The sequence below is a fragment of the Aquarana catesbeiana genome, linkage group LG01, assembly GCF_042186555.1.
Source record: "Aquarana catesbeiana isolate 2022-GZ linkage group LG01, ASM4218655v1, whole genome shotgun sequence".
NCBI classification, from domain to species: domain Eukaryota; kingdom Metazoa; phylum Chordata; class Amphibia; order Anura; family Ranidae; genus Aquarana; species Aquarana catesbeiana.
This window is the reverse complement of record NC_133324.1, coordinates 893,441,163-893,469,159: the sequence shown is the minus strand read 5'-3', so window position 1 is coordinate 893,469,159 and position 27,997 is coordinate 893,441,163. Positions and strand designations below refer to the sequence as shown.

General features: G+C 48.0%; 1 protein-coding gene across 2 annotated transcripts in view; it reads left to right on the top strand.

The window, feature by feature from the left end:
* The first annotated feature begins 21,631 nt into the window (after positions 1–21,631).
* The window catches only part of NSD2 (nuclear receptor binding SET domain protein 2), a 117,864-nt gene continuing 111,498 nt past the window's right edge, over positions 21,632–27,997 (top strand). For both annotated transcript variants that reach the window (XM_073610923.1, XM_073610922.1), the window contains exon 1: positions 21,632–21,785. The gene's annotated coding sequence lies outside the window, so the exon portion shown is untranslated. The remainder of the gene's footprint in view (positions 21,786–27,997) is intronic.

Sequence of the window (27,997 nt, the reverse complement as noted above, 5' to 3'; positions counted from 1 at the left end):
CTAGCAGCATCTTTGGAACGGTGAAGGAGCGGAGTGTATACCGCTCCTTCACCGCTCCTGCCCATTGAAATCAATGGGACGGCGCGGCTATACCGCCGGCAAAGCGCCTCTGCAGAGGCGCTTTGCGGTGGTTTTAACCCTTTCTCGGCCGCTAGCAGGGGGGTAAAACCGCCCCCGCTAGCGGCCGAATACCGACGGTAAAGCGCCGCTTACAATAGCGGCGCTTTACCGCCGACAACGCCCCCGCCCCAGTGTGAAAGGGGCCTTATGGGAAAGAGGGCTGCTATAGGTAAAGAAGAACACAGAAGCCACCTATAGTGTTGGGCTAACTGCCTTAGGGGTAAGCGTGCCAGGGGTCTTTAGTACTTACAGAATTGTGCTCTCTGCAGTTATCTCCTTGCTAAGTACACCTCTCCTGCATACCTCCCAACTTTCTGAGATGGGAATGAGGGACACCTATTAGCAAAAGTATGTAGGCATAAGATCCCCCCCCCCCCCCCGCCATGCCCCTTTTAAAGGAGAATTGTACAAAAAAAAATGATTGGTTAAACCCACAAATGCTTTTTTTACCTCTACTATTCCTTTATTTTGGCTTTTGGAATTTAGTGCAGCAATTTAGAAATTGGATGAAAGTTTAGCACTGTAAAGCACTTCTTGATAGATATGTAGTTTCAGGTGTTTTCAGATGTATATTTTTTTAGCAATTTTGAATAGCAATGTCATAGCAACAGGACAGGATGAGGAGGGGGGGGGGGGTTGCAGGGGAGATACCGGCTGTGTCATGTTTCTTCAAAATGGCCTACAGCAATAGCAAGTAGATTATTGAATATTGTTTACAGCAGCAGTTTGTTTTAATCTACTGACAACTTAAAGTGGAACTTCAGTCCTCCTGGTATGGTGGACCTGCCTCATTCTCTGGTGCGCCACTGTCTCCGTTCGGGTCCTGGCAGAGCTTGTCTGCACATCTGTGCAAACACAGGGAAGTTTTCTGACTTCCGTGGTTGCAGCCCCTGGTTGTGCATGGGAAACTCAATGTACGTGCAGATACCTGGGGGACCGCAAGCACGATGCACTTTTTGTCATGTTTCTGCCTGCCTTCCGCTTAGTTGTGAATGCCGCCTTATAGAGGAGGTACCTCGGCTCTCTTGGTGCCCGAGCCATGTGGCACATCTGTGCACAAGCAGGAGGTGGCACAAACAAAGCTGTTTAAAGGGTTAGTGTACTCTTACAAAAAACTACCTATGCAGATAAGGGGTGTTTGCAGTGCTGTCTTAATGAATGGGCACACCCGACCATTGACCAGGGGCCCCAGGTGCATGGGGGGCCCTTGATCAGGGCCAGGAAAAGGGAGGTCGGTGGGTGCTGTGTTGGGGGTGCACTGGAAATTTGTCCACTTGTGTCGCTCTTTTTTAACAGGAGAAATGTAACTGCAATATCACTCCTGTCAGAAGGAGCAGCAGCTGTCTTCTGCTGGAGAGAGGATTCAGTTTTCTCCTCCTTCCTGCAGGGGGCGGATGAGAGCCGACACTGAGACTGAGAACTCACCTCAGTCTCAGTGCAGGAGAGGAACTGCCTTCATCGTAGGATAGAACAGCATTTGTGATCTGTGAGTACAAGAGGGAAGGGGGAGGGCGCCTGATGTATGGAGAAGCTGTGATGGGGACACCCGATGTATGGGTACACTGTGATAGGGAACAACTGATGTATGGGAACACGGTGATGGGGGACCCCTGATGTATGGGGACACTGTGATGGGGGACACTCGATGTATGGGGACACTGGGATGAGGACCCTATCTCACATTCATACATACAGGATGTAGCACGGACACTCTGGCCCTGCTACTTGATCCCAGATACACTTTCCCCACAATGTAAGAGCAGCCAGGCACATGGTATCATCCAAACTTCTGGCGCAATAAACAATCTTGGGGATTGCTTTTTCTGGAACTATTGCTGTAGAACCTGTTTGGGATCAAGAAAGCAGTGGGATAATCCGGAATGTAGAATGAAAGTAGGACACCCTTAGCAACTAGTCTTACTTAAAAAAAAAATCCTGTAGCAACAGCTCCAAGGGAGTGGGCAGCTCTGAGCACCAATGCAGTGCCCCAGGCTGGGTGACCCTCAGTCTTAATGTACCAGGGGGTAATGTGGAACTTCATTCTCCCAATCAATATTGATTTTTTTTTTTTTTTTAATCCTCATGCTGTTAGCATTCATAAATAGATAGGGAAGTACATTTTATTTATTTTTTTTATATTTATTTAGTTACTTCTTGATTTCTTGCCTGAGCAAATGTTGTCATACATCCCAGGACTCTTCTGCATGCATGCTTGAGCTAAGGGCAGATGGATTCCAGGAAGTAAATGCTTCATGAATAATTTTCCCTTACTCAAGATTAGGGATGAGCTTCGAGTTCGAGTCGAACATCGGCCGTTCGACCGTTTATCGAATTACGTCATTATGGGCCGTTCGCGACAAATTCGAGTGGCGCGTCATGGCATCGCAGTGCATTGCTGGCTGATGATCGGGCCAAGCATGCACTATGACCCGCATGCTTTGACCAATCACAGCGCGGTAAGAACGGAGAGCCATAATTGGCCAAAGGCAGGGTGGCTTTGGCCAATTATGCCTCAGGGGATTTAGTACACGCCCCACGCTATATAAGGCCACCTGGAAGTTGGCCATGTGTAGTGTGTTTCGGCGTGCTGAGAGAGAGAGAGAGAGAGAGAGAGAGACAGTGTCATTTCATGAGTTAGATAGAGCAGGCAGGCGAGTCAGTTAGCTGCAGTCAGTGTATTTAGTATATATATGCATCCCAGGTGTTGTGTGTATATATATACATACATATATATATATATATATATATATATATATATATATACACTGTATTCAGTTTAGCTAGATCCGTTCCTTTTATTCTCTTCCTAATATACTTACAGGCAGGCAGCTGCAGTATTTTCAGTCAGTGTACTGTATCCTGTGCACAGTGTGCAACTAAAGCTAACTGCAGACAATTGCTGGTGTTCTCTTCCTAATAATACCACAGGCAGGCAGCTGCAGTATTTTCAGTCAGCTGCAGTATTTTCAGTCAGTATACTGTATCCTGTGCACAGTGTGCAACTAAAGCTAACTTCAGACAATTGCTGGTGTTCTCTTCCTAATAATACCTCAGGCAGGCAACTGCAGTATTTTCAGTCAGTGTACTGTATCCTGTGCACAGTGTGCAACTAAAGCTAACTGCAGACAATTGCTGGTGTTCTCTTCCTAATAATACCTCAGGCAGGCAACTGCAGTATTTTCAGTCAGTGTACTGTATCCTGTGCACAGTGTGCAACTAAAGCTAACTGCAGACAATTGCTGGTGTTCTCTTCCTAATAATACCACAGGCAGGCAGGGCTGGACTGGGACAAAAATGTGGCCTGGACTTCATCCAGACCGGCCCAGGGCACAACACATCATGGCACGGTACATCAGGGCACAGCACATCAGGGCATGGTACATCAGGGCACGGTACATCAGGGCACAGCACATCCGGCCACATCAGGGTACAGGGCACAGCACATCAGGGTACAGAGCCCAGCACATCAGGGCACAAGGCACATCAGGGCACAACACATCAGGGTACAGCACATCAGGATACAGCACATCAGGGTACAGCACACCAGGCCACACCCGGGTACAGGGCACAGCACATCAGTGTATAGAGCCCAGTACATCAGCGTACAGGGCACAACATATCAGGGTACAGCACATCATGTCACAGTACATCAGGGCACAGGTCACAGTACATCAGGGCACAGCACATCAGGGTACAGAGCCCAGCACATCAGCTAATAGGGCACAACACGTCAGGGCACGGTACATCAGGGTATAGCACATCAGGACACAGCACATCAGGGCACAGAACATCAGGGTATAGCACATCAGGACACAGCACATCAGGTCACAGAACATCAGGGCTCACGACATTGAGGCACAGCAACCGGGGCACAGGACATCAGGGCACATGGCACATGAGGGCACAGGACATCGGGGCAAAGCACATCGGGGCACAAGGCACATCAGGGCATAGGACATTGGGGCACAGAACATCAGGGCACGGGGCACATCAAGGCACATAGCACATCAGGGCACATCGGGGCACATCAGGGCACAGAGCACATCAAGGCACGTGGCACATCAGGGCACGGGGCACATCAGGGCACATCGGGGCACATAGCACATCAGGGGCACATGGCACATCAGGGAACGGGCACATCAGGCCACATGGCACATCAGGGCACATCAGGGCACGGGGCACATCAGGGCACATAGCACATCAGGGCACGGGGCACATCAGGGCACATTATGGCACATCAGGGCACATGATGGGGCACATGGCACATTATAAGGCACATCAGGGCACATAGCACATCAGGGCATGGGGCACATTAGGGCACATAGCACATCAGGGCACGGGGCACATCAGGGCATGGGGCACATCAGGCCACATGGTACATAAGGGCACAGGGCACATAGCACATCAGGGCACATGGAACATCAGGGCATGGGACACATGGCACATCAGGGCTCGGGGCACATCAGGGCACATGATGGGGCACATTATGGGGCACATCAGGGCACATAGCACATCAGGGCACGGGGCACATCAGGCCACATGGCACATTAGGGCACGGGGCACATCAGGGCACATGGCACATCAGGGCACATTATGGCAAATGATGGGGCACATCAGGGCACACGATGGGGCACATCAGGGCACATAGCACATTAGGGCACATCAGGCTACATGGCACATTAGGGCACGTGGCACATGGCGCATCAGGGCACGGGGCACATCAGGGCATGGGGTACATCAGGGCATGGGGCACATCAGGGCTTGGGGCACATCAGGGCACATGATGGCACATCAGGGCACATGATGGGGCACATCGGGGCACATAGCACATCAGGGCACATGATGGGGCACATAGCACCTCAGGGCACATGATGGGGCACATAGCACATCAGGGCACATAATGGGGCACATCAGGGCACATTAGAGCACGGGGCACATTGTGTGGCACATCATCAGGGTACATTGTGGGGCACATGGCACATTATGGGATCTTACTAGCCAGCATGCAGAGTAGCGCAGGGAGCTTCTGTAGTAGTAAGTTCTCTCTCTCGTGTCATCACGCTGTTCCCTGGCGACCCCTCCTCTATTCTCGTCTACACCAGATGATCTTACAAGCCAATTGGTATAGACGAGAAGAGAGGAGAGGCCGCCGGGGAACAGCGTGATGACACGAGAGAGAGAACGTACTACTACAGAAGCTCCCTAAGCTACTCTGCATGCTGGCTAATCTCGATCTACCCGTCAGGCGCCAGCTGTTGGCGGTTGACAGGTAGATCGCCGCGCACCACAGATGCAGCTGAAAGTGGAACTGGCCCACACTGAGCCATTGGCCCACTGGGAATCTCCCGGTAGTCCCGATGGCCAGTCCATCCCTGCAGGCAGGCAGCTGCAGTATTTTCAGTCAGTGTACTGTATCCTGTGCACAGTGTGCAACTAAAGCTAACTGCAGACAATTGCGGGTGTTCGCTTCCTAATAATACTTCAAGCAGGCAGCTGCAGTATTTTCAGTCGGTGTACTGTATCCTGTGCACAGTGTGCAACTAAAGCTAACTGCAGACAATTGCTGGTGTTCTCTTCCTAAAAATACCACAGGCAGGCAGCTGCAGTATTTTCAGTCAGTGTACTGTATCCTGTGCACAGTGTGCAACTAAAGCTAAGTCCAGACAATTGCTGGTGTTTTCTTCCTAATAATACCACAGGCAGGCAGTTGATTCAGCTAGCTGCAGTATATTAGTGTACTGTATACTGGGCACAGTGTGCAGCTAAAGCTCACTGCAGACAATTGCTGTTGTTTTCTTCCTAATAATACTACAGGCAGGCAGGCGATTCAGCTAGCTGCAGTATAATCAGTATATATATATATATATATATATATATATATATATATATACATCCCAGCTTTGTGCAGCTACATCTCACTGCAGGCCATTCCTTGTGTACCTATTCCAATACATCAAAGACAGTATGTCTGGAAGGCCAACAAGGAGAGGCAGCAGTCACAGGCCAATAAAAGAGGACAAGCAGGCTCTGTGTCTAGAGGCAACAGTGCTGGTCATGGACACGGTGCATCCTCATCAGCACGTGGCCGCGGGGCACGCTTGTCCTTTTTCTTGGCAGCTGGCCGTGTTGAGCCACAACATGCCGAAGAGTTGGTAGAGTGGATGACCAAGCTGTCCTCATCCTCCTCATCCTCTATCACCCAGGCTACCTTGGCTGCCAATGCAGGTGCCAAAGCGGCCTATTCGTTGGACTCAAGGTCATCATCAGTTACTCCTTCCCTAGCCCCACCGGAGAAGTCCCCCGAACTGTTCGACCACAGTGTCGGGTACATGCTGCAGGAGGATGCGCAGCGTTTTGAAGGCTCCGATGATGGTACCCAGTTTGAAGAAGGCAGTAATTTGAGCCCAGAGAGAGGGGTTGCCCATGAAGGACAACAAACTGGCAGCCATGTTCCCCCAGCTGCAGCATACTGCCAGGTTTGCTCCAGTGACGAGGAGAGAGGGGATGATGAGCTCACTGACTCTACGTGGGTACCTGACAGGAGGGAGGAGGAGGAGGCAGAGGAGGAGGAGAAGGCACATCTCCAACGAGGCAGGATGCTCTCCAGGGGCCAGCTTAAAGGCAGCCAACCGACTGCATCACACCGCAGAGCTCCGCAAGTGCAGGGCACTGGTGACTGCGCGTTATTCCAAAAGTTCTTTGGTGTGGGCCTTTTTTGAGACGTGTGCAGAAAAATCGCACCGTTGCTAGGATTATAGGATGCTGCAAAGTGTTTAATTTGAGCTTCATCCCCAGGTTCCTGCTTTCCAAATTGATTGCAGGGAAACCCAAGGATGTCTGAAGCGTATCAAGCATGGACTAGACAGCAAGCGCTTGGGCACCACATGCTTAATCAGACATATGTCGAGCTCCCATGCAGCCCGTTGGCAACACTAACTAAAAGACCCACACCAAAGAACAAGGCGGATCTCTCCTTGCTCCTCCTCATCAGCTGGGATCTCCAACCCTACTATACCTTCAGTCCTCCCAGAAACCTGCACTGAGAGGAATGAAGGTGTAGAATTAGGTGTGCCACTGCCAAGTACTTGCGGGCAATCTGCTATCGGTACACCAATGTCCGATTCTAGCAGGCAGATTTCCCTACCCCAGTTGCTCCACCGGCGAAAGAAGTTCGTTCCCAGCCATCCACATGCCCAGCAGTTGAATGCTAGCTTGGCTAAATTGCTAGCACTTCAACTGCTGCCATTTCAGTTAATAGACTCTGCCCCCTTCCGTGAGTTTGTGGAATGTGCGGTACCTCAGTGGCAGGTTCCCAAACACCACTTTTTTTTCACGGAAGGCGATTCCGGCTCCCTACCGGCATGTGGAAGGCAATGTCAATGCCTCGCTGGACAGGGCGGACAGCGGTAAGGTGCATATTACCACTGACTCATGGTCCAGCAGGCATGGACAGGGACGTTACCTATCTTTCACCGTGCACTGGGTGACTCTGCTGGCAGCTGGGAAGGATGCAGGACAGGGTGCAGTAGTGTTGGAGGTTGTTCCGCCACCACGCCTCCAAAATTCTACTAGTGGTGATTCTGCCACACCTATCTCCTCCACCCCCTCCTCTTCTTCTTCCTCCATGGCCTCTTCCTGTGCTGATTTGTCCTCGGAACCAGCGGTGCTCCGTAGGTGTTCAAGGGGCTACACAAGCACGCAGGCAAAAAGATGCCATGTGGTGCTTGAGCTGGTGTGCTTGGGGGACAGGAGCCACATTGGGGTAGAGATTCTGTCAGCTCTGCAGGGGCAGGCTCAGAGGTGGTTGACGCCACGCCAGCTCAAGCAAGAAATGGTGGTTTGTGACAATGGCACCAACCTCCTCTCCACCCTCCGACAGGGACAACTGACCCATGTGCCCTGTTTGGCTCACGTCCTTAACTTGGTGGTGCAGCGGTTCTTGGGCAGGTACCCGGCCTTACAGGATGTCCTGAGGCAGGCCAGGAAAGTCTGTGTGCATTTCCGCCGGTCATATAATGCCAGTGCTTGGCTGGCTGACCTCCAAAAGGAATTTAACCTGCCCAAGAACCGCCTAATCTGTGACATGCCCACCAGGTGGAACTCAACGTTGGCCATGCTGCAGCGGCTGCACACGCAGCAGAGGGCCATCAATGAGTACCTGTGCGACTATGGCACCAGGACAGGGTCAGGGGAGCTTGGTTTTTTTCCCCACGCCAGTGGGCCATGATCAGGGATGCATGCACTGTCCTGTCACCATTTGAGGAGGCCACGAGGATGGTGAGCAGTGACAGTGCATGCATCAGTGACACTGTCCCTCTTGTCCACCTGCTGGAGCACACGCTGCGTGGAATAATGGACAGGGCACTTGAGGCAGAACAGAGGCAGGAAGAGGAGAACTTCCTTACCTCTCAAGGACCCCTTTATCCAGGCAGTGTTCCTGCATGCCCGCCGATCACACAGGAAGAGGAGGAGGAAGATTGTGTCAGAATGGAGGTGGAGCCTAGCACTCAGTATCAGCAGCAGTCTTCAAGGGATCATTTACATTCCCAAGAAACCCATGGACATGTACATGGCTGGGAGGAGGTGGCTGCGGATCATGTCGTCCTTAGTGACCCAGAGGACTCCGGACCGAATGCCTCAGCAAATCTACGCTGCATGGCCTCCCTGATCCTGCAAAGCCTGTGGAAGGATCCTTGTATTCGTGGTATCAAGGAGAGGGATCATTACTGGCTGGCAACCCTCCTTGATCCACGTTACAAGGGTAAGGTTGCAGACCTTATCTTGCCATTGCAGAGGAAGCAGAGGATGAAACATCTTCGGGAGGCCTTGCAGAAAGGTTTGTGCAAGGCATTTCCAGAGCCTGGGAGGTTACAATTTCCTGGTCCTCCTGGACAACATGTTGCTGAGGCTTCGGTCAGTCACAGAAGGAGCAGTGGAGAAGGTGGCCGTTTGACCAATGTGTTCAGACAATGTTTTAGTCCGCAGCCCCATGGTATGATTGGTTCCAGCATCCATCGCCAGCATCTGATTTACATGGTGCAGGAATACCTAGGGGCAAGATCAGACTTGGACACCTTTCCCACCGAAAATCCTCTGGGTTACTGGGTCTTGAGGATGGATCACTGGCCAGAGCTTGCACAGTATGCAACTGAGCTACTGGCCTGTCCTACATCCAGCGTTCTTTCGGAATGCACACTCAGTGCTGCTGGAGGCTTTGTAACTGATCACAGGGTGCGCCTGTCCACCAAATCGGTCAATTGGCTGACCTTCATAAAAATGAATCAGTCTTGGATCACCAGCTACCAAGCACCTGATGCTGATGCAACCGAATATTTTTTTTTTAATGTGAGATCCCTTAAAGACTGCCTATGCTGATGCTGAGTGACTATCCTGTTATGCTGAGTGACTATCCTTTTCCTCCTCAATGTTCATGCTGATAGCTTGTAAGAACATTTTTGGTTCTGGGCACCACCACCAGTGGCTAAGGCCCAATTTTTCTGCCCCTGTTTGACAGGGGCGTGTAATTACAATTTTTGATGCAATACTTTGCAGCAGGGCTCATTCCTGCTCTCCAACTAGAGTATCTGTGAGGGGTTGCAGTGTTGTGGCACCAGCACCAGTGCCTAAGGCCCAATTCTTCAGCCCCCTGTTTAGCAGGGGCGTGTAATTACAATTTTTGATGCAATACTTTGCAGCAGGGCTCATTCCTGCGCTCGAACTAGAGTATCTGTGAGGGGTTGCAGTGTTGTGGCACCAGCACCAGTGCCTAAGGCCCAATTTTTCAGCCCCTGTTTAACAGGGGCATGTAATTACAATTTTTGATGCAATACTTTGCAGCAGGGCTCATTCCTGTGCTCCAACTAGAGTATCTGTGAGGAGTTGCAGTGTTGTGGCACCAGCACCAGTGCCTAAGGCCCAATTTTTCAGCCCCTGTTTAACAGGGGCATGTAGTTACAATTCTTGATCTAATATTTCACAGCAGGGCCCGTTCCTGCGCCCACCAAGAGTAACTGTGAGGCCTTACAATGTTGTGGCAACACCACCACACTGTCCACCACCAAAGGCCCAATTTTTCTGACCCTGTTCAACAGGGGCATGTAATTACTATTCTTGATCTAATATTTCAAAGCAGGGCCCGTTCCTGCGCCCACCAAGAGTAACTGTGACGGCTTACAGTGTTGTGGCAACACCAACACCTAAGGCCCAAATTTCTGCAGAGTATATAGGGCAGGCCCCTACTTTCAAACATCCAACTTACAAACGACTCCTACTTGCAAACGGAAGGAGACAACAGGAAGTGAGAGGAAATCTACCCCTAGGAGGGAAATTCTCTCCTGTAAGACTTCCTTGTTTCACTAAAAACCCCTAATTTTCAAAATCCAATTGTGTTTGGGACAGAAAGTGAGGTGAAATCTTCTGAACAGGTGCACAGACAGCAAAACAAATGTTACAGGGGTGATAATCCTTCCCTATGTTTTCCAAAAAGCTTAAAAATGGATTTTTTTGGCTGGAGCGACACGTAAAAAATGTACCAGTTCAAAATTACAAACAGATTCTACTTAAGAACAAACCTACAGTGCCTGTCTTGTTTGCACCGCCTGTATACTGCAGTTCAGAGTATATAGGGCCTGGGGGCCCCACACCTTTCCTTTTTTTTTATTTGGGTGCGGGGTTCCCCTAAATATCCATACAAGACCCAAAGGGGCTGGTAATGGGCTGGGGGGGTGTGTTTCTCAATGATTTTCATCCATATTGCCGGGACCAGACATGACATTAAAGCCGTAAGCAGTTTTAAATTACTTTTTTTCCTTTAGAAATGTCATTTTGACCAGGGACTGTTCTAAACACGGAAAACACGCGCCACTTTACAGGCATACTATAGACACCCCCAGGCATGATATTTAAAGGAATATTTCACTTTTATTTTTTCACTTTAAGCATCATTAAAATCACTACAACCGAAAAAAACGGGCGTTTTTTTAAAACTTTTTTTTGCATTGAGACATGTCCCCTGGGGCAGGACCCGGGTCCCCAAACCCTATTAAGGACAATAACTTGCATATTAGCCTTTAAAATTCGCACTTTTGATTTCTCACGTTCAAGTCCCATAGACTTTAATGGAGTTCGAAAGTTTGCGCAAACTTTCGATCCGTTCAAATGTTCTGATGCGAACCGAACCGGGGGATGTTCCTGCCCCTAGCAGGAATGCTAGGGAGTGGTTTTCAAAGTGATTTCTCAACAAAACAAAGCATAGAGACATGGATGGATAGGGGAGTTTGCTTTGAATATTAAAAATGAACTAAATAGTGTTTTTGGTTAGTTGTGCTCAGATGCAGTGAAGATACGCTTTAAAGTGATAGTAAAGTCTTGATTTAAAAAAAAAATAACAAACATGTTATACTTACCTGCTCTGTACAGTTGTTTTGCACAGAGCAGCCCTAATCCTCCTCTTCTCGGGTCCCACGCTGGCGCTCCTGGCTCCTCCCTCCTCCCAAGTGCCCCCACAGCAAGCAGCTTGATCTAGGGGGACTCAAGTAGGTGCAATCCCGACCCGCGGCTCTATGTGTCGGCCCCACCCCCTCTGTCTCCTGATTGGCTCACTAGCTGTGATTGTCTCCCGCTGCTGCCAAAAGCCAAAAAGGAGTGTGAGACCCCAGAGAGACAATGCTCTTGTGAACATCGCTGGATCGAGAGGGGGCACAGGTAAGTATTGGGAGGTGGGGGGCTGCTGCACTCAGAAGGTTTTTTACCTGCATGCATAGATGAAGAAAACCTTGTGCCTTTCCAACCACTTTAAGGAACAGCATTCACCCAGATCCTGTTTACAGGCCTGTACTCACAAGTCCATAGGTGCTGGGGTGCCTTTCTCAGCAGCAGGCAGACAGCTGTGTAGTGGACTCTTCAGACTGGATCCTAGGTGAAATGCCCCATCTCCAACTAGCATAGTTGCCAACATTGCAAAAATATTTATAGGGACACTTTTTTGTCTGTAGGTGGAGTCTTGCTATAATTAGGGGCGGGGCATTCATTTGAAGGCAGGACGCAACGAGAAAAGGTAAATGCGGCACACTTGGCGCGCCACGGCGAATAATGGGTGTGGTTTGGAAAATCGGGCGTGGTTTAAAGGGGGTGTGGCTCAAATGGGGTGTGGTTAGAGTCTGAGATGAACGAGGTATGGAGGGAGAAAGTAAGGGAGAGAGAAAGAAAGAACCAAAGAAAGATATAGGGAGGGAAGGAGAGAGAAAGAAAGAAAGAAAGAGGGATGGAGGAACAGCAGGCCCAGATCCTACATCATAATAGAAATATATGTATTTCAGAAAGTTTATCAGCAGATAAAAACACCGGCTGTTGGCGCTTCAATCATCATGGCACCATGGATGATATGGTGTCAGAATGATTAAAGCACATTATTTATATTATAAAATTGTAATATTAAATGAAATAGTTCAACTCACCATAATGCAGAATCGGTGGGAGCCCTGAGCATGTCACATGCCACGTTGCCTGCCACCAGATGCCATCAGGTGCCCCCGGTAGAGTCCCCCCTTACACCAGGCATTTCCAGTAGAGTTAAAACGTGTATGTAAGGGCGCTCTGAGTATCAGGACCAGCCAGATAATGTCTATATTGGACAAGGTGATCCGATGATAATATCTTCAACACTTAGGGCTGCACTCGCAGAGAGGAGCAGTCTCTAATAAAAGGCAAACAAATGGAAAAAGGTGCCTCTAAGTGCAGAATTAAAAACTTTTAATATCTCCAAAAGGGTTAAAAACACAAGATCTGAAGTAAAAGGGAGCATGTCATATGTTCATAGAGCAGGTGATCCGGCATCAGGGAGGACCCCAGTATGTTATGAATTTCCGAGGGATGTCAGTATACAGCAGCGGAAGATCCCAGGATGGCCAGCAGATGGACGCCTAAGGCTCTGGAGACACTGGTAAAAGGATCACGCTGTCAGAGTCATTGAGGAGCGGAAATCCCGGAAGTGACGTCAGCAGAGGGGGACAACAACCAGCGTGGACCGCAAGCCGGAAATAGTCATCAAAATGGGACGCGTTTCGAAACTACTGATTGGTTCTTTCTTCAAGCCAATGACTGCAAGTTTGCATGAGCATAACTTCTTATAATCTGTGGGCAGGCTGTGGGTGGGGCTATGGGCGGGAGTGAAAAAAGGAAATAGGGAATAGTGCAAACGTTCTCCCAAGATTACATGAATCGTGCTATATAGACATACATAAATGCACAATAAAGTGCAAAGGCAACATAAGGTATAAAATGTATCCTTTACACGGGGAGGGTAAGACGAATATGACAGGACAAAAACAAGACATAAATAAAGATCACAAAACTCAGACTGCCAGTGGAGCCAACACATGGATATAGAGTGGAAAACTGCAGCCAGGTCACACATCACTCCCCAATAGCAAATATCATTAAGGGGGGAGAACCGGGGTGGGGGGGGGACAGTCCTATTTCATAAAAGGCACTAAAGTGGATAATAAAAATGAGTACATCATATTAGGTAATGTATATATATGCATAAAGTAGAAATAAAATATTAATTGTTCAAAAAACGATCAAATGAACAATATAATAAGGACGTGTGGGTATACACATGCATACATGCATACGTGCATACCCATGTATACATACAGTAGGTGCAGCGCATGCAAAAAAAGTCACAAATAAGTCATAGATACGTGCACTGCATCCGTATATGCAAGAATGCGTATACATATTTCTGGGGAATAGAACATCACGCACACACACCCACACACATACATACACACATGCATCCCAAGGGAGGTGAAATGTAATTATCCAGTGGAGGACATACCTAAGGGAACATGGACACTATATAATAAGCATAAATGTGAGATGGGGATTTATATATTGAATAAGATAAATTCTAAAGTATAGAACTGATTTCAAAATCCTCATTTAACCCTCCAGGAGCCAAAACATTCAAGGAGAAAATCATTTCTCTATGACAAAGCTTTCGAAAATGTTCAGCTGGAGGGAGGTCTCTAGGCATCGCCTCAATAACCCAAACCATTAGACCATCAGTTGATTTGTTATGGTATTCGAGGTAGCGCCTAGGGACACTGTAGGTGTCCATTGCATCAGTAATGAAACAGCGATGTTCGCCAAATCGCTTACGTGATGGCCTAATGGTTCGCCCAACGCAGAAGAGGCCACAAGGGCATGTCAAACAACAAACCACATGGTCAGAGGAACATGTGTGAAATCCCTTAATAGGGTATGTTTTACCTTTCACACAGAAGTCCTTCTGACCATGTTTCACAAAACGACAGGTCTTACATAAGGGTTTGTGGCATTGGTACATGCCAGAAATGGCTAGAAATGTGGGGAGAGAATAACCTGGGGGTAGTGGTTTCTCTTTAAGTTTGCTTGGTGCCACCTTACTTTTAATATTAGGGGCTTTTCTATAAGCAAACTTGGGCTTGTTAGATAGGACAGGGAGAAGGTGCTTGTCCTGAAGCAACAAGGGATGTCAGTATACAGCAGCGGAAGATCCCAGGATGGCCAGCAGATGGACGCCTAAGGCTCTGGAGACACTGGTAAAAGGATCACGCTGTCAGAGTCATTGAGGAGCGGAAATCCCGGAAGTGACGTCAGCAGAGGGGGACAACAACCAGCGTGGACCGCAAGCCGGAAATAGTCATCAAAATGGGACGCGTTTCGAAACTACTGATTGGTTCTTTCTTCAAGCCAATGACTGCAAGTTTGCATGAGCATAACTTCTTATAATCTGTGGGCAGGCTGTGGGTGGGGCTATGGGCGGGAGTGAAAAAAGGAAATAGGGAATAGTGCAAACGTTCTCCCAAGATTACATGAATCGTGCTATATAGACATACATAAATGCACAATAAAGTGCAAAGGCAACATAAGGTATAAAATGTATCCTTTACACGGGGAGGGTAAGACGAATATGACAGGACAAAAACAAGACATAAATAAAGATCACAAAACTCAGACTGCCAGTGGAGCCAACACATGGATATAGAGTGGAAAACTGCAGCCAGGTCACACATCACTCCCCAATAGCAAATATCATTAAGGGGGGAGAACCGGGGTGGGGGGGGGACAGTCCTATTTCATAAAAGGCACTAAAGTGGATAATAAAAATGAGTACATCATATTAGGTAATGTATATATATGCATAAAGTAGAAATAAAATATTAATCGTTCAAAAAACGATCAAATGAACAATATAATAAGGACGTGTGGGTATACACATGCATACATGCATACGTGCATACCCATGTATACATACAGTAGGTGCAGCGCATGCAAAAAAAGTCACAAATAAGTCATAGATACGTGCACTGCATCCGTATATGCAAGAATGCGTATACATATTTCTGGGGAATAGAACATCACGCACACACACCCACACACATACATACACACATGCATCCCAAGGGAGGTGAAATGTAATTATCCAGTGGAGGACATACCTAAGGGAACATGGACACTATATAATAAGCATAAATGTGAGATGGGGATTTATATATTGAATAAGATAAATTCTAAAGTATAGAACTGATTTCAAAATCCTCATTTAACCCTCCAGGAGCCAAAACATTCAAGGAGAAAATCATTTCTCTATGACAAAGCTTTCGAAAATGTTCAGCTGGAGGGAGGTCTCTAGGCATCGCCTCAATAACCCAAACCATTAGACCATCAGTTGATTTGTTATGGTATTCGAGGTAGCGCCTAGGGACACTGTAGGTGTCCATTGCATCAGTAATGAAACAGCGATGTTCGCCAAATCGCTTACGTGATGGCCTAATGGTTCGCCCAACGCAGAAGAGGCCACAAGGGCATGTCAAACAACAAACCACATGGTCAGAGGAACATGTGTGAAATCCCTTAATAGGGTATGTTTTACCTTTCACACAGAAGTCCTTCTGACCATGTTTCACAAAACGACAGGTCTTACATAAGGGTTTGTGGCATTGGTACATGCCAGAAATGGCTAGAAATGTGGGGAGAGAATAACCTGGGGGTAGTGGTTTCTCTTTAAGTTTGCTTGGTGCCACCTTACTTTTAATATTAGGGGCTTTTCTATAAGCAAACTTGGGCTTGTTAGATAGGACAGGGAGAAGGTGCTTGTCCTGAAGCAACAAGGGCCAGTGCTTCCGCACGATGCTCTCCATCTGTCTATGGCGGGAGTGAAATTGGGTAATGAATCGCAGATCATTCATGTTAGTATCACCATGAATAGGAGGACGTGATAAAGAGGGTGTGTCTTCATAATGGGAATAAGCCGTTTCCACAATGTCAGCTGGAAATCCGTTGTCAAGAAATTTATCTTTCAGAATCTTACTCTGGATGTCATAGTCACTGCTTCTAGTACAGTTCTTTTTAAGTCTACAATACTGGCTTTTAGGTATGTTATTGAGCCACTGAGGATGATGGCAGCTTTTATAATGAAGTAAAGAATTTCTTGCCGTCGGCTTGGTAAAATTCTTAGCATGGATTTCTTTGCCAACAAAGAACAATTCCAAATCAAGGAAAGCCAACTTTTCTTCATGAAATACAAACCCATATTGTTATTGTTGCAATGTGCAACAAAATCAGGAACTATGGATGCATTACCATCCCAGATGATGATCACGTCATCTATATACCTTCCATAGAAAATGATTTGGGAAGAAAAAGGATTATTGTGTCAAAGGTGCAAGGAGTCCCACTGCTCTATAGTAAGGTTGGCATATGAAGGTGCAAAGTTTGCCCCCATAGCTGTCCCATTAACCTGTAAGAAAAACTCATTGTCGAATTTGAAATAAATGTGGGTAAGGCAAAAAGAAGTAGCCTCTATGATGAAGGAGGCTCGTCTGGGATTAAGCATTGGGTGCTTGCACAAAAAGGATTGTATAGCACATAGTCCCACATCGTGCGGTATGGAGGTATACAATAATTGAACATCAAGGGAGACCCAAAGATAAGTGGGTTCTCAAGAATAAGGGGAGAGAAGTTCCAACAAGTGGGTGCCATCTCTAATATATGACTGGAGGGATTGGGCAAGTGACTGGAGAAACTGATCAACATATTGTGAGAAACCATTAGTTATGCTTCCCATGGCTGCAATGATCGGTCGTCCAGGGGGTTAACCAAATTTTTGTGCACCTTAGGCAGGTGGTAAAAATATGCGGTGTAATGAACAGCCTTAACCAAAAAAGAGGCTTTCTACTAAGTGATGATATGGTCACTAAGTGCATCCTTAACAAGAGAGGTAGCCTCCAGGGTAAATCGAGGTTGCGGGTTAGTCTTTAATCTGATATATGTGTTAGTATCTGACAGGAGTCTAGTAGCCTCTGTGACATAATCAGCTCTCTTTTGTACAACTATGCCCCCTCCTCTATCCTCAGATTTAATGGACAAATCAAAATGATTGGTTAGGGCATCAAGAGCTTTCTTTTCGTGAGGTTGTGAGTTATCTTATTTTTTACTTTTGGCTGAATTACACATATCCTGTATCTCTGCATATACGATACGATAAAATCAATGCAGGAGCCCTTAGAGTGAGTGGGGTAAAACACAGATGTAGGTCTAAATTTCGTGGTTTGAATAGGTGGAGAGGTCATAAGATGCTGAGTATACAAAATTTGGTCAGTCTCAAAGCTCTCAAGGTTGGGATGGGTTGGGTACTGATTACTGGATTCTGTATTGTAAGAAGATAGTTCTTCCAGAAGAGCCAAGCAGACAGAGTCATTATGGGTCACGGTATCACCACATGGGAAATCAGCAGGGATGGAATTAGCCTTAAAATGGTTGTTATTATGTTTGGTGGACTGAATATTATAGAAGCTTTTTAGAGTAAGGCAACGTATGAACTTATTCAAATCCTTGAATAGGAGAAAGGGATTGGGCTGAGCAGAGGGTGCAAAATTGAGGCCCCGACTGAGTAACGAAATCTTGTCACTAGTTAGTGGAGAGATTAAAGATTTTTATAGTGCTCTCTTTTTCCTGGGGTCTGGACTTGGATCTGCCTCCTCTACCCCAGCAGCCTCTGGCTGGCAACTATGTGACTAGCAGTCTTCTCTGACGATAAGGCCCCAGCCTTAAAGTTGACATGTCATTTTTTTTGGGGGGGGGATGGGTACCTAGTTTTGACAGGTACCCGCTCCCACGTCCGCTCAGATCGCCATCGTGCAAGTTCTCCTCTCCCCCACCGCAGTCTTCAGGGATACATCACAGGTCTCAGTAGACTGCAGGACTTTTCACAAAGCACAGCGCACCGCATGTGCAGTGGGCAGCTGGCTGTAAATCCGCAAGCTGTCACAGCCGGGTGCCCACACTTAAGATGCCGGTGCCGGGAACCCGAAGGCTAGTGAAAAATTTAGTGAGGATCCATGGACAGGTAAGTGTCCAATTATTCAAAGTCAGCAGCTACAGGATTTGCAGTGATATATGGTGCTCACTATATATCACTGGAATACTTCGGAGGTATAGGCCATCTACATACCCCCCAAAGCCTGATTGGAATACTCGCAGGGTGTTGCTAAGTGAGGCCTAGTCATTACTGCTCACCCCTACCATCACAGGAGCAAGCTTTTTCTCTGATTCACACCCGCTCATATGTGCTTTCTCTCCCCTGATGCAATAGCTCTGAGCTCAGCATATGAGAGCTCACTCCTGTGATGGTGGAGGTGAGCAGTAATGACTAGACCTCACTTGGCAACGTCCTGGGAGAGTTTTAGTCAGGCTTTGGGAGGTATGTAAATGGCCTACACTTATAGCAAGGGCATTATTCAACTTTGGTCAGAGCAGTTTCTTGGTAAAGGGGAACTAACCCTACCCTAGATATTTAGAACGGAGCTCTGCCTATGTAAACAAGGCAGAGGTCTGTCCTGTCAGCGGGGAAGACGATTGTGGGTGCACCGTGTTCCTGGGACATAGCACAACCACGATCTCAGCAAAGAGTGGCCACGGCTCTTTACTTATGTGATCGGCTGTGTCCAATCAAATGTAAACAAGGAAGTGCCGTTTATCGGCTCCCCTCTCCTCACACAGACAGATTGTGAGTTGTGGAGAGTCGATCAGCGGCATCTCCTCACAGGGTCGCACTCTCTGTGTCCCGAGCCCACCCTATTTTGAAGCCTATTAGAGCATCCGGCTCTAATCAGGTGCTTAAAAAAAAACCTTGGCTGCTGTAATTCATGTGCCCGATGCCCTGAAAGGGGCCGGACGCATGAAAAGGGGGCGGCCAAAGCAGCCATGCTATGCATGAATCTATCCATTGCGTATAGGGGGGGTCGGAAGGGGGCGGCGGCACCCCTATCTGTGCCCATCAGTTATGCCTTTTAGTGCCTGCCCATCAGTGCCACCAATCACTGCCCATAAGTACCGCCTATCAGTGCCCATCAGTTCCACCTATCAGTGCCGCCTATCGGTGCCCATCAGTGCCGCCTATCAGTGCTGCATGTTAGTGCAGTTTCACCAGTGCAGCCTCATCAGTGTTCCTCAGTGAAGGAGAAAAATTACTTATTTACAAAAAGTTCTGACAGAAACTAAGAAAAATTTTTTGGTTATTTTTTTCTTTTTTTTTAAAGCAAAAAATTAAAAAAAACCCAGCGGTGATTAAATACCACCAAAAGAAAGCTATATTTGTGTGATGAAAATGATAAAAAAATGAATTTGGGTACAGTGTTGCATGACTGCGCAATTGTCATTCAAAGTGTGACAGCGCTGAAAGCTGGAAATGGGCCTGGGCAGGAAGGGGGTAAAAGTGTCCAGCATTCTAAAGGTTAAGGGGTTTTAGGATTCTGGGAGGTGAGGCGGGGTTTACGATCATGTGACTGCCATGATTGCTTTCCTACGTGCGACAAACACAACAAAGTAGCTCATGTACTTGTACCGCTCCACCCGTGCTCGAGCGGCCTGCGTGCCCCCTGTGGGGCGCGTGCGGCATGCTCTGTGGTCAGCGAGTCTATGAGACTCGGCTGATCACAGATTGGAGTAAGAGGTCGATCCCGACCCCTTACCACGTGATCAGCTGTCAGCCAATGACAGCTGATCATGTGATGTAAACAGAGCCGGTAACCGGCTATTATTTCTCCTCACGCTGGTAGAAAAAAAAGCGCCGATCACTGGCGGCTGTGAGAGGGACATCAGTTCCGATCGTGGAGAGCCTCTGCAGAGGGTTCTGTGCCCACCTGTGCCACCTACCAGTGCCCACAGTACCACCCATCAGTGCCACCTATAAATGTCACCAATCAGTTCCCCATCACCAGTGCTGCCTATCAATACCACCTACCAGTGTCCATCAGTGCCACCTACCAGTACCCATCAGTGCAGCCTACCAGTGTCCATCAGTGCCACCTATCAGTGCCCATCAGTGCCACCTACCAGTGTCCATCAGTGCCACCTATCAGTGCCCATCAGTGCCACCCATCAGTGCTGTCTTATCAGTGCCCATCAGTGTTGCCTTATCTGTGCCCATCAGTGCAGCCTCATCAATGCCCATCAGCGCAGCCTCATCGGTGCCCATCAGTGCAGCCTAATCAGCGAATATCAATGAAGGAGAAAAATGACCTGTTTGCAAAATTTTATAACAAACTGGGAAACATGGTTTTTTTTTTTTTTTATTTTGGTCTTTTTTTGTTTGTTTAGCAAAAACTAAAAACCCCAGAGGTGATCAAATACCACCAAAATAAAGCTCTATTTGTGTGAAAAAAAAGGATAAAAATGTCATTTGAGTATAGTGTAGCATGACCGCGCAATTGTCACTCAAATTGTGACAGCGCTGAAAGCTGAAAATTGGTCTGGGCAGGAGGAGGGTTTAAGTGCCCGGTATTGAAGGTGTTAAGTACTGCTTTTTTTTTTGCGTTGCACGTTTTGATGCATTTTTCAAGCAACAAAATGCAGGACTGCTTCTCGCATTTGGGCAACCATTGAGAAATAAGAGGAGCGCAATGTGCGTTTAGCTGCGTTGATGCCCGTGGTCCTGGGAATGCTTATATATGAACGCGGCCTTACAGAGAAGACCTTATAGAGACCTTTAGAGGAGACCTTATAGAGACCTATAGAGGAGACCTTTAGAGGAGACCTTATAGAGGAGACCTTTAGAGGAGACCTTATAGAGGAGACCTTTAGAGGAGACCTTATAGAGGAGACCTTATAGAGGAGACCTCTGCTTCCACAACTGAAACAATGAAAGAAATATTGGAAGGTGAATTTTATTAGTAGAATACGGGCTGGAAACGTGTAACTTTATACATGAAGCGGTAGAGGCACACAGGGACGCGCACGGCTTGTTTATTAAACACGTCAAAGTAGCGGGCACGGGGCACACACCGGCTGCCCGCCTTGCCCTCCCAGCTCACTGGCGCCACCCAACGGCTCCCCACTCCCCCCTCAGCGACGTCACTCTTCTCCAAACGTTACGTTTTGAAAATCACTCTAGCCGCGCGGCCGTCTCTCACCCACCCGCCAGCCAATCAGCGGTCTGGATTTTTCCCGCGGGCAGCCGAGGGCGGGTGGGCGTGCCCGGAGCCTCCATGGGGCGTGCACGGCCGGACGGAGGGGGAGGAGCTCCGCCTGCCCGTGTGCCTGTCTTCTCTCCATTGATTGCCAGCCAGCGGCAGCAGCAGCCTCTCACCTCCGCGCGCACATAAGGATGAGACATTCAGGTCACCGCTCTCTTCTTTTCCCGCCACTTGTCCTGTCCGTGTGTCCGGGGGGAGGTGGGAGGGAAACCCGGGGCCCGCCGGCGGCTCCATCTTCTACTGGAGGAGGAGGAGGGGGGTGGCTGGGCCTGAAACTTGGCGGGATCAGCAGTGTCCGGCTATTCCCAATGTACGGTCCCCTCGTCGGGCTGAGATCCTGACATTATGGGGGGAGGAGGGGGCAGGGCCCTATTATTCATCTCTGTGTGGGGTTATTATTATTGGTTTTTATTATATGTGTGTATAGAGGCATTGATATTATTTATTATGTACAATGTTCTGAATGGGCCCCATACACTGGTCTGGGTTCTGTCCATCGGTGTATGGGGCCCGTATGCTAGTCTAGGTTCCAAATACCGCTATAAATTCTAGGTTCCATAGAATGGCATACAGGACCTAGGCTGGTATGGGCCCCGTACCCTCGTCTAGGTTCCATAGAATGGCATACAGGACCTAGGCTGGTATGGGCCAAGTACCCTCGTCTAGGTTCCATAGAATGGCATTCAGGACCTAAACTGGTATAGGCCCCATACCCTCGTCTAGGTTCAATAGACTGGCATACAGGACCTAAACTGGTATGGGCCCCGTACCCTCGTCTAGGTTCAATAGACTGGCATACAGGACCTAAACTGGTATGGGCCCCGTACCCTCGTCTAGGTTCAATAGACTGGCATACAGGACCTAAACTGGTTTTGGTCCCGTACCCTCGTCTAGGTTCAATAGACTGGCATACAGGACCTAAATTGGTATGGGCCCCGTACCCTCGTCTAGGTTCAATAGACTGGCATACAGGACCTAAATTGGTATGGGCCCCGTACCCTCGTCTAGGTTCAATAGACTGGCATACAGGACCTAAACTGGTATGGGCCCCGTACCCTCGTCTAGGTTCAATAGACTGGCATACAGGACCTAGGCTGGTAGGGGCCACGTACCCTTGTCTAGGTTCCATAGAATGGCATACAGGACCTAAGCTGGTTATGGGCCCCGTACCATCATCTAGGTTCCATAGATTCGTATACAGCACCTAAGCTGGTATGGGCCCCATACCCTCGTCTAGGTTCAATAGACTGGCATACAGGACCTAAGCTGGTATGGGCCCCGTACCCTCGTCTAGCTTCCATAGAATGGCATACAGGACCTAGGCTGGTAGGGGCCACGTACCCTTGTCTAGGTTCCATAGAATGGCATACAGGACCTAAGCTGGTTATGGGCCCCGTACCATCATCTAGGTTCCATAGAATCGTATACAGCACCTAAGCTGGTATGGGCCCCATACCCTCGTCTAGGTTTCATAGAATGGTATACAGGACCCAAGCTGGTGGCCCCAAATGCTAGTCTATGTTCCATGTACTGGGCCTGAACTGGTATGGGCCCCGTACATTAGTCTTGGTTCTGTATGGGTCCCATACCCCAGTCTAGGCTCAGTAGACTGGTATACAGGACCTAGACTGATATGGGCCCCATACACTTCCCCAGTCTAGGCTCAGTAGACTGGTATGGGCCCCGTACACTAGTCTAGGCTCTGTATGGACCGTGTTCCTTAGTCGATGTTCTTCAGACTGGTATACATGTTCTAGACTTGTTTGGGCCTCATGACAGTCTAGGCTCAGTAGACTGGTATGGGCTCTGTACACCAGTCTAGTTTCCATAGATGATTGTACAGGACCTAAACTAGTATGGGCCCCCTTACCTCAGTCTAGATTCTCTAAACTGGTATGGTCCCCGTATGTCTGTCTAGGCTCAGTAGCCTGGTATGGGCCCTGTTTGCCTGCTTAGGCTCAGTAGACTGGTATGGGCCCCATATGACAGTCTAGGTTCAGTAGACTGGTATACATGACCTAGACTGGCATGGGCCAAGTACCTCAGTTCTGCAGACTGGTATACACAATTTACACTGGTATGGGTTCTGTATGGGCCTCATATGATAGTCTATGCCCAGTAGACTGGTATACAAGCCTCATACACCAGTCTAGGTTCCATATGGGCACTGTACCCTTGTCTAGGTTCCATAGATGACCTAAACGGTATGGTCCCCATTACCCAGTCTAGGCTCAGTAGACTGTTATACAGGACCTAGACTTGTGTGGGCACTGTATGCTAGTCTAGGTTCCGTATACAAGACCGACACTGTTATGTGCCCCATACAGGTTCCATAGAATGGTATGGGCCCCGTACCCTCGTCTAGGTTCCATAGATGGCTGTACAAGGCCTAAGCTGGTATCTGCCCTGAATACTAGTCTAGGTTCTGTGTACAGGACCTAGACTGGTATGAGCCCTGTGCAGTAGTCTTGGCTCTGTATGGACCCCATACCCCAATTAAGGCTCAATAGACTGGTATACAGGACCTAGGCTGGTATGAGCCCTGTACACTAGTCTTGGCTCTGTATGGGCCCCGTACCTTAGTCTATGTTCTGGAGACTGTTATGCCTTGTTTCCACTGAGCGGATCGGTTTGGGTCGGTACAGTTTGAATGGCCTAAAATGGTCCGGTCTATTTTGGTGAGCGTTTCCACTGCAAGTGGGACCACAAGGGGCCATACAGGGTTTAGAAAAAATGCCTCAGCATAGCACAGCAGAGGGTTTTCTGTCAGTCAATCAGTGGAATGTATCGTAGCTCCGCCCTAACCGAACCGTTCCATTTTCTATGGCCCCACATCTGAAGCAGGACCCTGAATGGAACGGTTCGGTTGTATGGGCCACTTTCATAATGGAAACACCCAAAATAGCGTACCGATCCGCTCAGTGGAAACGGGGCATTATAGGTTCTGTATGGCCTCGTACAACAGTCTAGGCTCAGCAGACTGGCATACAGGACCTGATCCGGTATGGGTCCCCATACCTTAGTCTAGGTTCTGTAGACTGGTGTATGTGGGCCCCTTGTACTAGTCTGTGTCTGGTACATGGTCCAATATGGTGCCACACACTCTTCTGAGTCGTCTGTGGGTGCCATGTACTGGTCTGGCTCTTGTATTTTTTGGGATTTATTGCCCCCCCCAAAATTATATTCACGATACTTATTTGCTGGCCATGCATCTGAAATTTCCCAAGCGATGTGATTGTGTAACATAGTTCCTCATTGCTGGAAGTTAGTGCTTTGCAAAGCTTGCGGCGGCCTTGGCTCATCAGTTGTCATATAGACAATTCAGCTGATCTCCTAAGCTCACCACACACATTACAATCTAATTGTACGATCCTTTAGGCCCCTTTGACATGGCTGATCCAGTCAGGTGCACACATCTGTTTTTTCAGGCGAATCTGATTAGGTCCCTGCAGCCCCATGGACAGGTGGCTATATATAGAGAAGATGGTTCGCGACTCCTTGCTTTAAAATCTTCAAAATGTATTGATTCTCCTTAAAAGGACAGACAGCAAATGTAAACGTGTTTCAGCCTTGCTTACTAGGCCAGCAAGGGTGAAGGGCAAGGCTGAAAAGCGTTTACATTTGCTGTCTGTCCTTTTAAGGAGAATCGATACATTTTGAAGATTTTAAAGGGCAAGCAAGGAGTTGCGGACGATCTTTTCGCATGATTGTGACTGCCTCTCCGCACCCAGGTAGCTCTAAACAATCTTCTGATCATATTGGGTAGGTAGCACCCTACCTCTGCTCTAATTTATGGCTATACATGGACTTGTGTTCGCTAACACCCGCCCACCTCTGGGTCTGGTCAGATCTGCTAAAAGAAAAAATATGGGAAGGACTCTTCTGTTTTGGCAGACCGCATCGGAGGTAGCCTGATGTAAACAAAGAGCAGGGTCTTCTGTTTATACCTGGCCACCCATTGAGATCAACTGGTTGGGCACAGATGTGACATCATCCTGCTCAGCTCCCAGATCCCCTGCTGATTGGAGCGGGATCCACCCCGCCTGAGATCTACCAGCAACTATGTGGTTCAAGGGTCTGTTTAAATGAATGCAAACCGATTGGAGAGATTTGTTAAGGTCCTTTTATTACATAGTACTGGTAAACCTAAAGTCGGTTGTAATGTGTTTGGTTACCCTTGGGTTCATATGTTGCTATGCTGCCACCCCTCTGAAAAGTGATATGTGATGGATTGCTTTTTAGAGGGCATTTGACAGGTGGAGACGGCAATATGTAGCTTCCCCGTAGCCTGCTTTAACCCTCAAAATGCTGACCCACTTGAATGGCTCACATTAAGCTGCAGTAATGATTCTCAAAAGTGGCATGTGGCTTAAATTATGGAGAGAATTGCAAGGCACACACACTGACATGAGATGGTGTGTGTTTTTTTTTTTTTTTTTTTTCTTTTGTTTTTTTTTTTTTAAACCTGTTAAAATAGGGTAGCCATTTATTTGAGCCGGCTGCCTACCCCATCAAAATTGCACCAATGAAATGCATGAACCAAATTGCATCACAGCAAAATTCATGGTTAGTGTCCCAGCCTGGACGCCAGTCTAAGTATACATGCCATACCTGTGTGATCACTATAGCAGTCCGTGTTGTCTTCTGGGTCTGTTGCTGAGCTGCCGCCTTGCTCCATAATGAGCAAGGGAGGTTGCATGCTAGGTGTTTGTGTTATTCACTCCCCCCTCTAGGTATGTAAAGCTTTCTCGGGTTGGATAAGGTGAAGAAGGCAGGGAAGTAACGTGACAATCTCCACTCCGTCCAATCAGAGAATGCCTCGCATACATTGAGAGAATGCAAGGCATTCTGTTAAAGGGATTGTAAAGGTATGTTTTTTTTTTTTTTTTGTTTTTTTTTTTTCTTTATTATAACAAACATGTCTATACTTACCTACTCTGTGCAATGGAGTCGTCGCTGGCTTTGGTTGACAGCACAGGTAGCCAATGGCTTTCCAAGCCCAGAAAAGCCAGCAAGACCTTTAAGTGAGGGGAGAAATGATCTGCGGATGTGCACGGTGCTGGATCGAAAGGGGTGTCAGGTAAGTAAAGGGGGGCTGAGGGGGTGATGCTGACACCTAAACATTTTTTGCTTTAATGCATTAAGACGTAGTTCCGCCCACCCCTTTAAAAATTAAAAGCCAGCAGCTGTACATACTGTAGCAGCTGCCTTTTTAACGTTGGGACACTTGCCTATCCTGAAGTCGATGTCAGGTGCTAAATGTGGCACTGGGGGGGGACGAATAAGTGGAAATTCCACTTTTGGGCGGAACTCCGCTTTAAGGTAAATGTTTAAACTTTACAACCCCTTTTAATGGTGCCCATGCCAAGCAAGTGACCCCCCCCCCCCCAGCCTAGGGCAGCCACTTGACCCAGAACACAGCGAGCATCACTAGTAATGGCGGCTACTACAGTGATTATTCCCCTTCCACAGGTATGGATAATGTATACTTAGGCCGGTCATACATGGATCACATCCTGCCCGGTTCAGCAGGAATCGGCTGAGATTCAAGCCATTAATGGGCAGGCTGAATGGACCAAGTTGATCGAGTAAATTGGGTACAACCACCCTGCTGGTTTCCCTTGCGATTATCCTTAGCGGCTATAGTGATAATTAGTCTTCTCCCGGTGGCAGTGGCTGCCCCTGCCAGGAGTGCTAATTTCCCTGTCGACACTGGCTGTGTTTGCAGTAAGAAATTCACACCATGTATGGCCGGCCTTACGTTAGTCAAAGCTGGACCAATGTAACTGTACAATAAAATACATTCCTGGAATTCAGATTGAAAGAAGAACTCCAGGTTTTCACACAATTTACAGCTGGCCCTCACTAACCTGTGAAGCCACTGGATGTGCAAAATAAACTGTATATAGCTGCGGTTACATACTGCACTGTGTTCTGGGTACAAGCCCAGACTTCCTGTCTACACCCAGAATACAGTAGAGTCTACAGCAGCGGTGCTCAACCAATCAGAGGGAGCGACATATTCTATCAATGAATACAAGGCTTCCTCTGGTTAAGTCAGAGAGGTGGGCTGATGTCACAACCTCTGACTCAGCCAATCGGAGGAACCTTTGTATTCATTGCTCAGTTACATTGGTGCCTCTAAATGGCTGAGTGTAGAAATTCCTGTGTTCCGGGTATGAGACAGGAAGTCTGGGCTTGCACCCGGAGCACAGCGCAGTATGCTGTATGTGGCCTCTGCTATTTACAGTTTATACCGCACATCCATCTGTCTCACAGGTGAGTGAGGGACAGCGTTCGTTTAGGCCAGTGGTTCTCAACACCTGTCCTCAGGACCCACACCTATGCATTTTTAG